The 12,841-nt window shown below is 34.1% G+C and overlaps 1 long non-coding RNA gene across 1 annotated transcript; it reads left to right on the plus strand.

Annotated features, from left to right (window-relative positions):
- The first annotated feature begins 10,430 nt into the window (after positions 1-10,430).
- On the plus strand, positions 10,431-12,113 carry LOC130052396 (uncharacterized). Its single transcript, XR_008800734.1, has 2 exons — positions 10,431-10,953; positions 11,423-12,113. It is a non-coding gene; the product is annotated as an uncharacterized LOC130052396 (long non-coding RNA).
- The last annotated feature ends 728 nt before the right edge of the window (positions 12,114-12,841 follow it).

The following is a 12,841-nucleotide window of genomic DNA, read 5'->3' on the forward strand; positions in this document are numbered from 1 at the left end:
ATTGGAAACAACATAAATTCTAATGAACTTTAAATTTTAATTTTTTTGGCTCAAAAGTTGGAGGAGGCAGCTGCCTCCTCCGCCTCCATGTAATTTACGGCCCTGTACATGTAGATATGAGGAGATACTGTCTGTATAAGTTGATAGCTCATCAAACGCACCTCCTGCGATGTGAAAGTGAAAATAGCTGCAATCCTCGCCGGCGGAATTATGGTAAGGTTCAATTTCAGCAACTATTTGCGATAATGTGCTCCACGAAGATTTCCTTAAAGATTAGAATTATTCTAAATGAACCCTGTGCTTCCTAATCCCCGTAATGTAGTTCTTGTTCATCAGTGGCGGATCGAGAGGGTTGTAGTCACTCCACTTTACTTCCATAGTTTTAAACAAAACTGGTCATTTTACTAGTTTGCGATATTCACCCATCTTTGGGGCCGGGGCGGAATAGGCATAAACTTGGGTCGCAATCCGCTCATCCTTTAAAGAATTCCTGGATGAGCCCTTGCCCACAGGCACCTTAAGTATGGATATTACTACCCCCCCCCCCAACCTTTTTTCATATTTTTTTTTGGTGGGAATAATTTCTCTGAATAGTATGAATTCGTAGTCTATTTCATCCCTCTTTCGATTCATGTAATCGTTTTACGCTTTTTTGTAAGCTTTAGAGATTGGCCTTCTACCGGTATAGAGATTGGCCTTCTACCGGTATAATAAAATTCATTTTATTATATACCAGTATAAGGCTAATCTCTAAATACATGTATCCATACTTCCGGTGCCTGTGCCCTTACCCGTGGAGAACAATACGTAAAGTGCACTTGTAAATATATTACCATTTTGGCTGTAATGATATTTACGGGTGTATTCAATACCACCTCCTAATGAAAACACGGGGGTGGGGGGTGGTATCGTATAGACTCTCATTATTATCATTACAGACAAAATTACCGGTTCCTGTGATTAGACAAATATTGATTTATGTTCACAAAATAAAAATTAAATCAAAATCGGAACCAGGAAAGCTTAATTGATTCCCAACTACATGGAAATGGACATAAGATTTTAATAGTGATATTGTTTAGCTACAGTTCATAATGCATAAGATATAATTGCAAAAGTCTATCTGTTAGTTGGATAATATCTTGTATACAATATAAGAATTTCATAAGTTAACATCAGGGACCTATATACTAACTAGTATATAGGTCCCTGTTAACATCAACGCTGTTCCAAGTATCTGATTTAAATCATTTCTTCTTTTTACTGGCTAACAATTTCTATTTCTATTAATTTGTCTTGAAAATGAAAAATCCATCGTACCACTGGACCTGTTCATAAAATGAAATTGATCCAACTTCGCCCCAAAATCACAGATTAAACAGTGCATGGCGGATCTAAACTTCATTGTGTGTGTGTGTGTGTGGAGGGGGGGGGGGGCTTTTTTGGTCAAGCAAAGGAGATATGGTTTTGTTATTAAATGTTAATGAAAATTGAAACATCCATACTTCTTCATTATACTAGCCCGAATATTTAGAAATAATTGTCAAAGTGCACAAATGATCTTACAAAGATTTGGCCTAAAAGCAAACATGCTTGACCTGGACCATTTAAATTGGCTTTAAAAGTGTTTCAGGTGTTTTCCCCCAAAAAGTCACTAAAATGATTTTAAAAGATTTGAGATGACCATATAGAAATTAACAAATTTGGCACTAATCAAAATTTATAATCCATAGTTTTGAAATGTTTGAGTGGAGTATGAATGGTTGGTATGAGTGATTATCTATCAATTGTACATCTTACCTTTAAAAGTATATATTATGATGCACTTAATTTCTATTTGTACAAATAAATAAAAAAAAATTAAGCCTAAAAAAAATAATTAAAAAAATTATTATAATCCGAGGATTAATGTGCATTAAATTATACTTTGTTGTACAATATGAAAAAGGTACAAATTAAACAAATATTAGAAAGAGATTACATATCTTAATGGTAGTATAAGTTAACCACATTCACTAACTGCAAAATTGTAGCTCTCTGAGAAAATATTGGGACATATCTGTACCAATTAATATTTTCTCAGAGAGCTACAGTTCTGCAGCTATGCATTCACATGATTATGAATTTCACAATATTTCATATGAATTTAAACGTAAAAATTAAAATGTATCCTTTGCCTTTGTATTGGGTGATGTATATTGCAACATAATTTTCAATGTTCATGCTGAGAATTGCTTTGCCATTATTTTCCAAATATCACCATATAAGCCTACAATATTACATATTATGTATCAAATGAATTATTTATAATATTGACTGAAATAGCATGATATGTTGATCATGATATGAAATGATTATAAAAGTATTAGATGGCAAATTACAACCTCACAAAGTCATTCACCCAGTAATTGTAGATAAGGAACAATGAGAAACAAAGCCAGGGGCTTGCTGAGCTGTAAAGAACAATCCCATGTGTATTATACACAAAGGGATTAGTTGGGGTAAAAGTCACAAGACAAAACCTGGGTACAGATATAAAAAAAAATGGACAAAATGACCATGCAAGGACAAAGTCAATATTAGAAGTTTATTAAAGCATAATAACAAAATGTCACAGGACATAATACTGCTTTTAATATAAATTCAGGGGGGAAATCTGTTACTTTTGTAAAGTTTACAAAAATGCATGTGTAAAATATATGTTATATTTTTTATGAGATTGTTTTTCAATTTTAAACTACAGATTTTGATAATTATTATTAAATGCTTATTCCTTTTATCATATCTATTGCAAAATATGAATTAAAATAGGATTTTCTTTTACTGATATAGAATACTAATAGGGTTTGTAATCATTGGGTTTACAAATTGCTACACAAGATCTGACATTTTTCACATAGCTTCTGCTGCATGCATGTCATTTGATTCCATATCAACATATCAATTAATAAGCAAGATTCAAAATGTGAAATTACTTTGAAAAAAAAAAAACACAACAAAAAACTTGATGACTGATAATCTATAATATGCATGATAGTTCAAATTTTCTTATGAATATATATGTATATCAAATGATATGTCAGAACAATCAATTTGCTATTATTGTACGTACATGTATATGCTTTCATAATTTTGCTGTTGTGTGATAATGAAATATTGTCAAATTAAAAAAAAATGTGAAATTACAATTTAGTGTCCTTAGGTTTGTAATCAAGAATGAAGGAGTAAATGATAACCCAGTGGTGGATCCAGAGGGGGTGCTGGTTCAGGAAATTTTGCTAAAATAAAGTAAAAATAACACATTTTGAGGGTGGACCCCCCTCCCTTGATAACCAAAATTAATGGTAAAATTCCCCTCTCTCAAAAATTCCTGGATCCATCCCTGTAAGCATTAGACAATCATTAATTTGTCATTCCATTATTCATAATTTCTTCATTGGACACATGGAGGCCAACTCTCACATGTGTGTATATAGACATAATTCCAATTATTTTGAAAATAAAGAGGTCAAAGTACCAAATTGAATTCAATATAAAATATATAAAGAATATCTTATCATGGATATAAAGATTAAAACATTTCAATTATGTTAATTAATAGATTTTTAGGTCAATTGATTCTCTCATGTGACCTATTGCAAGTGGTCAGCTTCTGTTGTGACAGTAAACAAAACAACAAGCTTGTAAATATCATGATTCCTAGGGTAGAAATTCTGACTCCAGGAGGAACCAAACTTGATATATAGTGTTTATGTGTAAAACATTTAAATTTAGATAACATCTTCCTTAATGCTATTGATGCTTTTAGGTAAAGAAGGAACAGGTAATTGTAAATTTCATGACCTCGATCAGTGATAATAATAATAAAATTTATATACATGCAGCCTTATATAAAACAGTTTATTACTCTAAGGTGCTTTACACAATCTGATTAAAATAAGATCTTTGATCCGCTCCGTTATTGTTATGGAGCGGATCAAAGATCTTATTTATAACAATAACGGAGCGGATCAAAGATCTTATTTTAATCAGATTGTGCTTTACAAGGGCAAGAAGAGGAATGCAACAATAAAATAGAATTAAATGACATTATGACAACTTATACATGTATCTGTAAATTAAATTATCAAAATAAAACACTATGATTAAGATCAATAGCTAAAAGTTGGTTGGTTTTTTGGTTGTTTTTTTTTTTTTTGGTATTTGATAATTAAAAACACAGTTTATATATACATGTAAGAATCTGAAGGTTTTGATACTAGCTTTAAAATAGATGGAACCAAAATGGTCATAGTAATCACATGTCTTTCTGATATAAAAGAATCCTTCTTTAATTTTGTTGACACTAGAATATTATAAATGATGGATGCATTGTCAAGAAAAACAGAAAGAGATGTACAAAAATTGTGACGCTTGCAACTCCAGGGTTCTGATTCAAGGTCAGATCCAAATAGTGTTAAAAGTGTATATCAAGTTTATAATTGTAAAATGTTTCATCAGTATAGACGCTTTTGGGGGAATGAATTACACCTTATATTATACTTCTACTGAATATTAGAATTTAGCATATCAATGCATGCCTAGAGCAAGAAAAGTTACTATATTATATAGATTTCATTCATATTGAGGTTAGTAATACTTTTAACTAAATAACTCAGGTGACTGCCCCTCTGAAAATACAGCAGGATATCCCAGGAAGTCCCAAGACAAAATCCCAGGATTTATCAGGATTGTCCTGAAAAGTCCTGCTTTTTTGAAACTGAGATTGACAAGGAATTAGAGGGACGGTATTGGCAGTGGGACATTTCAGGACTTTTAAGGATAATTTCCCCATTGAAAATACAGCAGGATATCCCAGGAAGTCCCAAGACAAAATCCCAGGATTTATCAGGATTGTCCTGAAAAGTCCTGCTTTTTGGGAATTGAACTATGTTCAATCTCCCTTGGTCATCACGCACTTTTCTGCGCAGTAATTTGTATTGATTTGTATAGTGGTCGTCAGCGGGGGTTCTGTGTCAGCTGATTTACTCCTAGGTAAATCAACATAAACTTTTATAAACATCCGCCATTAAATAATCCATGTAACTTTTCTGAATTAATCTAATTTTGATAATTGACATGTAAGTAAATGCAATGATATTGTATTCAACTCAATTTGAATACAAGATTTCGATCAAATTGATACTGACATACATGGAAAAATAAGAGATAAGGTTGAAAATTGTCGTTTGTAGCGCAGCGTCACCTATAAACATTGATAGGGAAACGAACGACAACTGCACACAAGACCTATTGACACCGTGGCGCGAAATATCGAATATGGTGCGAAACGTCAGAAAATTTACAAGAAATAACTCTACAACATTGTGTATGTGTATATATTTGGTTTTTTTTTTTTAATGTGATATAAAAAATGCTTGATGTTACATGTATATTGAATTAAAACACGTCATTCCCAGTCAACAACTTTCGATCGGAATCGGAATACGAAATAAAATTTCTTATATCCGGTTGCAAAAGTGAAACTGCTTCATGCTTCAAGTTATTGAATTACGTAGTAATTGCACGTTACACATTAGAGAACTGTTCCTTTTAATAAAGAAAGTCACAAAATAGATACAAAATGAATGTACCTTATTCATTACTGTTACCGAGCTTTCGTCGGCGAAAATCTCGAAATGGCGTGTTTCGCAACGCTTGATGACGGTAAGGTCCACATTTTCTACGTGAGTATTTTGATATTTGTTTATGAATTTTTTGCGCATACATGGTATGTCTCGGCTAGGAATAATGGAAACTTTCTCACCTATGTATGTAAAGACATATTAATCTCTATTTTTAAAAATGTAGAACACTTTTATCAAATGACAATGTTTGAAAACGCTTAGAGCCCCGATGTCAGAATTTCCTTTTCCAAGATATCAATATGTCAAATTCATTATCCTTTTCGAATAGTATGTACCATATTTTGTACCAGTTATCCATTTTGAATCCCCTATTACAATGGGATTTTGCTGCACTCTGTAATGTTTGAGTGGATGTCATGAGTGTGTGTCAAACAGAAATTTTAAGAGCATGGGATAAGGTGCTGCCATGTATTACTTCACTATCAAAGTTTAACCCAGTTGCCACAATGTTGAATTTATGCTGCAAAAAGGATTAGAAATTGCTCTGGTCAAAACACATTGTTTATTTGTCTACAGTTTATTTGTCTACAGATGAAAGAGACATGAGGATTCTCCCTCACAAACTGAAAAAAAAAATAGTTATGGATCTTGTACATGTATAGTTTATTAATCACTATAGATTTCCAGCATCACAAGTCTGATTCCACTATATGCTTCCCATACTGTCAGGTTCATTCACCCCCAGTTTGAGCCACAGTATAATATCCCAAATACCTTGGCAATAAATAACATTATTTGACTAGTGTTTCATTGTTAGCGGAGTTGCGATGAAGTCGAACTCGGCTTATGATCTGATGAAGTGCCTTTGGGCAGGCACACATCAACATTTCATTTCCGCACCATAGCTCTTGAGCAAATTATAGGATCTAATTCAAACTTAGACGGATTGTCACACTCAATCAGATGAGGAAGCCTATCGATTCTGGGGTCACTAGGTCAAAGGTCAAGGTCACTGGCTATAAATAGATTGAAATTTGAAGAAAATTTTGTTTTCTGCACCATAGCTCTTGAACGAATCATACGATCTCAATCAAAAATAGGTGGATTGTCACCCTCAGTAAGACCAGGAAGCCTATCGATTCTGGGGTCACTAAGTCAAAGATCAAGGTCACTGGCTATAAATAGACTGAAATTTGGAGAAAAGTTTGTTTTCCACACCATAGCTCTTGAACGAATTATAGGATCTCAATTAAACTTAGATCGATTGTCACCCTCAGTAAGACAAGAAGCCTATCGATTCCGGGGTCACAAGGTCAAAGTCACAGTGGCTATAAATAAACTGAAATTTGGAGAAAATTTTGTTTTCTGCACAATAATTTTTTAACAAATTATAGGATCTCAATTAAACTTAGATGGATTATCGCCCTTGATGAGACAAAGAAGCCTATTGATTTTGGTCAAGGGTTAAAGGTCAAGGTCACAAAGGATTTAAGTCGGCTGAAATTTATGTACGCAAAATTTTGCTCCCTCCTTGATAATTCTTGCAAACTTTTCTGCCGGTTCCCTCTATGCCCATTCCTTGCGCAACTCGGCTTGTGCATCTCCGATGCTGGACGATTTTTAATTTTTTTGCATTTCATTTATTTTGAGTTATTATACAATTACTTACCATTCCATTGATCCTCTACAGGACTGTAGTATACTCAGGTGACAGTTTAGCATATTGGACAACCTTTTCAAGTAATGAATCCTTAGAATTAGCTACAACTAGGATTAAACTTGAATATATACAGGGAAAAAACTTCTTCATAACTGCAAGGCATTGATAACCATATTGATTTGAAAGTTTGGGCCATAATATGTGGTCACATTTTTCATGAGAATATAAAGGGGTGAAATTCTAGAAAACAACAACACGACTTCAGTTACTCGAGGAGCGTTGTGGCCCATGGGCCTTCCATTATCCATGTTTGCTGTTGTAACGCTTTGAAAAACAACAACAGTTAATTTGTATCTAAAATCATGATAATATTCAGTCATTTATCCCCCTACCCTTCCAGTGCTATCTGTTCTAACTGAATTCCCACAATGTTCAACTCCCATGAGTACTTTCAGTACTTTGATTTGAAACTGAGATTGACAAGGAATTAGAGGGACGGTATTGGCAGTGGGACATTTCAGGACTTTTAAGGATAATTTGAACACTTAAATTTGCCTTTTATAGTCCTGCAAAGTCTCACTTAATCCTGCAATCTGAAAGGGGAGAAAGTGGGATTATTCTGGACATGTCTTGGAAAGTCCCAGTAGACAGGACTGGGATTTTGCAGGATTTTATTGGAGCTCCCTAAAAATCCTGCTTTTTGAGTTGATGCAGGACTCCTGGAAAGTCCCAATTTATCCTACTAACCTGTTTTGGTCTTACCCTACTGTGGAATAAAACTCGAGATCCAGGATATGTGATATCTTTTCTGTAAAAGTGGCAATTAAGAATGAAATTATGAATCAAAATGATAATCTTATAATAAAATTTATTTAACATACATATACATAAATTTCAGCAATACTTATATGAACTTCCAAAGCAAGTACTTTGAAAAGTTCATTTAAATTATGGCTGGGGTGAGCTAAAAAGCACTATTTCTTACGTAAACAAATAATTAAACAAGAGGTCCATGGGCCACATCGCTCACCTTAGTCATCTTGGTCCATATTTAAAGATTTCCCATATACTTGTATGTAAAACTTTTGTCCCTATAATGTGGCCAAAACCTACCCTTGGGGGCCACGATTCAGGGTTGTCACTAGAAAATATTGAAGACGAGTCCCGGTATCATGGTTTGTAAGCAGCTTGAGTCCCATGAAAATTTGACGAGTCCCATGAAAATTTGACGAGCCCAATGAAAGTTGAATTAAAGAGTCTTTTAGATTTTTCCTACACCTTTATTTATACGAGTGAACACAAGCTAATGTCGTACCTCTGTTCACTTTCATCTTCAACAAATGGCAAAAATCAGTTAATTTTCGCCAAGTCCATGCATAACAGTGCAGTGATCACTTTGTACACATGAAATTAAAAGTAATCATTCACGACTCGGTCTCATACAACTAATTGCCCATTGCAAACAGAATTATTACTTCCCCGAATCCTCTATCATCGTTACAACCCTATTCAGTATTAAACAAAATTTTAATTAAATAATTATTGTGATAAAAATAGATGCGTACTAATTTTGTTTGTAAAATGATGTAAAATCTACCAAAGTTTACAAACTACGCTACTTTCAATTCCAATAAAAATGGCTACCGGAAGACAAACATTTATAATTAAATATAGATCCTGATTTGTAAAAAAAAAAGAAAAAGAAACATATATAAATAACTGTCTGTGAGTGGCAAAATGTTTTTTACTTTGTATCTAAATTTCAATATTATATTCTAATTTGCACCTAATTGACTGCACTAAACAAACAAGTCGGATTGGGACACTGTGAACTCGGTGGTATCATCTCGGTTCACATTAGAGCGTAACGTTTTACCTAGATTTTTTCCTATGAGTTTTAATTAATACACAAATCAGGGCTTCTAAGTAAAATTATGATTTTTACTCAGAGTCCGAGACACGTCTGCGGGACTCGACATATCAGACAAACCCCAATGAAATTTCTGTGATCCTATTCTTGCGTTAGTGACAACCCTGTGAATTTTACAAACTTGAGTCTACACTATGTCGGGAAGCTTTCATGTAAATCTCAGCTTTTCTGGCCAAGTGTTTCTTGAGAAGACATTTTTCATAAAGATTTTCCCTGTATAATTGTAAGTAAAACTTTGATCCCCTATTGGGACCCAATCCAACCCCCCAACCCCCAGGTCATTGGTTTTAACAAACTTGAATCTGTACTATGTCAGGAGGCTTTCATGTAAATTTCAGCTTCTCTGTCCCAGTGGTTCTTGAGAAGATTTTTGAATGACCCCACCGTATTTTTGCGATTATCTCCCCTTTGAAGGGGCATGGCCCTTCATTTGAACAAACTTGAAAGCCTTTCACCCAAGGGTGCTTTGTGTCACTTAGTTTGGTTGAAATTGACCCAGTGGTTCTGGAGAAGATGAAAATGTGAAAAGTTTTCGCCGACGACAGACAACGAACAAATTTTGATCAGAAAAGCTCACTTGAACCTTCGGCCCAGGTGAGCTAAAAAAAAAATTTTAAACAGGTATTATTAAATTGTCCCTGAAGTTGAATTTTGTTTATCTTGATGTCACGGGTAACCTGGTTCAAAGATCTATTTCTTCGACTCGTGGGTGGGGGAAGGTGGCTCCAGACCTAAACAACTTGAGACGATCTCTCATCTTGTTTCTAACTTCTTTGAGGGCCATCTCTGGATTTTTCTCTGGTACAGAGGCTTAAAAGATAGCATAATGAATTATTTGAGAGGTTGCATAACAGGTTTTGTAAATGAACATCATGCAAAATTTAAAATATCTATGTCTTGAACTTGTATATATGCACCTTCTGCATCGTCTTCCCTTTTATCTAACCCATCTTTGGTCTCACGGGCGTTTTCCTGTCACACTGCATGATGTCGGTTCATCCACTGAAGACAGTGCCTTATTAATTTTAAGTCACTTGATGATATTCTAAATTCATAACTATCTCTTCAAGTCCATGCTACAATGAAAGAGAACATGTACTAGATAAAAATATTGGAAACAGGATGATAATTTGTTAAGGTGTGACAATTCCACTAGACTACCAAAAAAGACGAATTATTACAAACCAAAAGTAAAAATACTAACCTGCAACGCCGTGTATTTTGAACAACTAGGCCTATCCCCCAGTTTCTGAGTGTAAGGTGAATCCTATATTCCTATCTGGAATCCATTCCATGCTTGATTGCATACTGATTCTGTTGAATGTTCTCCATCCTTGCGAATATTTCCCTGACTTCGCGCCCAGAAAGGAACATTGAAAAAAAAAGCGCTTTGATCACTTGCGTGAACGTCAGGTCGTACACTGACTGACTCGTCCCCAGGTCAACACGTAACCAAAAGACGATCAGTAAAAAGTTATACAATCGACCAGTGGAAACCCAGTGTATAAGACTTCATATATATACATATGATATATTTTATACATGATATATCTTATATCGAATTAGAACGGGGAGAAGAAAAAAACACGACAAGCTTCGTACATTGTACAAGTTGACCGAAACGACATCACCGGAAGTTACAACTTTCAAAGAAGTCATTTATGATTTAAAGATTTGTGAATGGAAATCAATAACATCGGAATGAAAAAGGACTACGGGGTAACGGATGACACTCTGTAAGTACCATATGCTTATTTTGTTTACGTTTGTAAATGATTACATGCATTGGAAAAATACACGTTTGATCGCTGGACCACTCGAAATTCCTCGATACAATCATTCTATTTACAGCTTAACATATCAAAACAAACTACTCTTTTTTTTAACGTAAACCATTGACTGGTTCGATCTAGATGGAAAGGGTATAATCACCAGAACATTGTATCATGGATATCCATCATTATGATTCTGTTTCGATCAGTTGGCCTTGTTCTGTAATTATTACTGCTTCGTAAAATAACTACGGACAGTACGGTAACAAAATTTAGCATGGCAAGCTGATTGTATCCATCAGTGATAATTTATTGCTATTTGCACCTCAAAACATTGATGTGTCAAAGAAACTTTTCTAAATATAAAATTTTTAATCAGTGTCTTGAAAATTAAGTTTCTTCATTAATAATTTGTAATTAATTATTATTGCAGGAGATTGAGAACCCAAAAGGTACATGCTGTGCAAGAAAGATGTAAACATGCGAATTCCTAAATGTACTAAATATTAAAACATCAACTGCAATCTTCAGTGGTGACATCCAAAAGTTGATATGCCATTGGTACTTCAAGTGATACGACCGTGACATTGGAAAATCCTTTTAACTTATCATCACTTGAGCCTGAATTGCAATCCTTTTGATACAGACATTTTTTTAAGTTCAGTTTCGAACATTAATGCCGCTGTGTCATCTCTGGAAATGGAAAAGCCTACCACAGAATCTGATGAATTTTTGAACATTCTTTCACAAAAAGGGATCTTCTTTATTTTGAAGAAGGTAGCCCAGGAACTGGAAATCTGTTATCAAAATGATCTTAATAATACACTGGACAATATTCTAACCTAAAAAAAAACAACATGACAAACCCGATTGAACTCCTGTGATGAAGCATCTCAAAACTCAAATTATGGTAGTCTTTCAAGTGACATTGAGGATTTCAATAGCGCATTTGACAGTAAAGTGATTTTTATTCAAGTTCAGATTGTTGTCATTATAAATTTATAAGAAGTGTTCTCATAGCCAACATTTTTCAAGTCTACTTTTGATGAAATATAGTCTTTTCTATTACAACTTATTATGACATGATTGTTGTTGTATACATAAATGTTCTTATCCACGAATCATTCACTGTTCTTATAGGTTTTTTTTAGCCTGAACTATGTAGCAATGACATGTCAAGGTAATCCAGAAAATGTAAAATCTTTTATTTGATATGACAAGGATTTAATTTTGTAACAATTACATGTAATATCTAAAAGTCCTGTAACCCTCATTAAAGTCCTTTATAATCTGACTTCACTGGTTGTAAGATTTTGAGGGTAATTGCAAGACTTCTCTCTTTGCATACTTTTAATACGAAGTCCTGGAAAGCAATGTAAAGTCTTGCATTATCTTGAATGTATCAAGTATGAGATTTTTAGGGAATTTCTGGGACGATGTTTTCGTCTTCATTTTATAATAAAGACCTGAAAAACACAAGAATGTCCTAGAAAAACCTGCTGCTATGAGAGTGGGACTTTGTAAGACATTTAGGTAATAAATATGTCCTAGAAATTCTTGCAAAGTCACTCTTGATGTAAGTGGGATATTCCAGGACAAATGCAGAAACATGAAGTCCTGTATTATCCCACTGCATTAGGACATGGGAGAAGTGGGACTTCACAAGGAAGTCCCAGGACTTCCAGGGATATCCTTCAATTAAGCAAAAAAGTGGGATTTATTTTCAGAGGGGTGGTAAGGTCAGTGTCTTGTTGATATTTTTGATGTGTGTATGCATGTACGTGTATGTGTGTGTGTGTGTGTGAAATACAAAAAAATCCATAAAGATTTGTTTCAGAGTTCTGAGTAGTGA

Source organism: Ostrea edulis, chromosome 2, assembly GCF_947568905.1.
Source record: "Ostrea edulis chromosome 2, xbOstEdul1.1, whole genome shotgun sequence".
Lineage (NCBI taxonomy): Eukaryota > Metazoa > Mollusca > Bivalvia > Ostreida > Ostreidae > Ostrea > Ostrea edulis.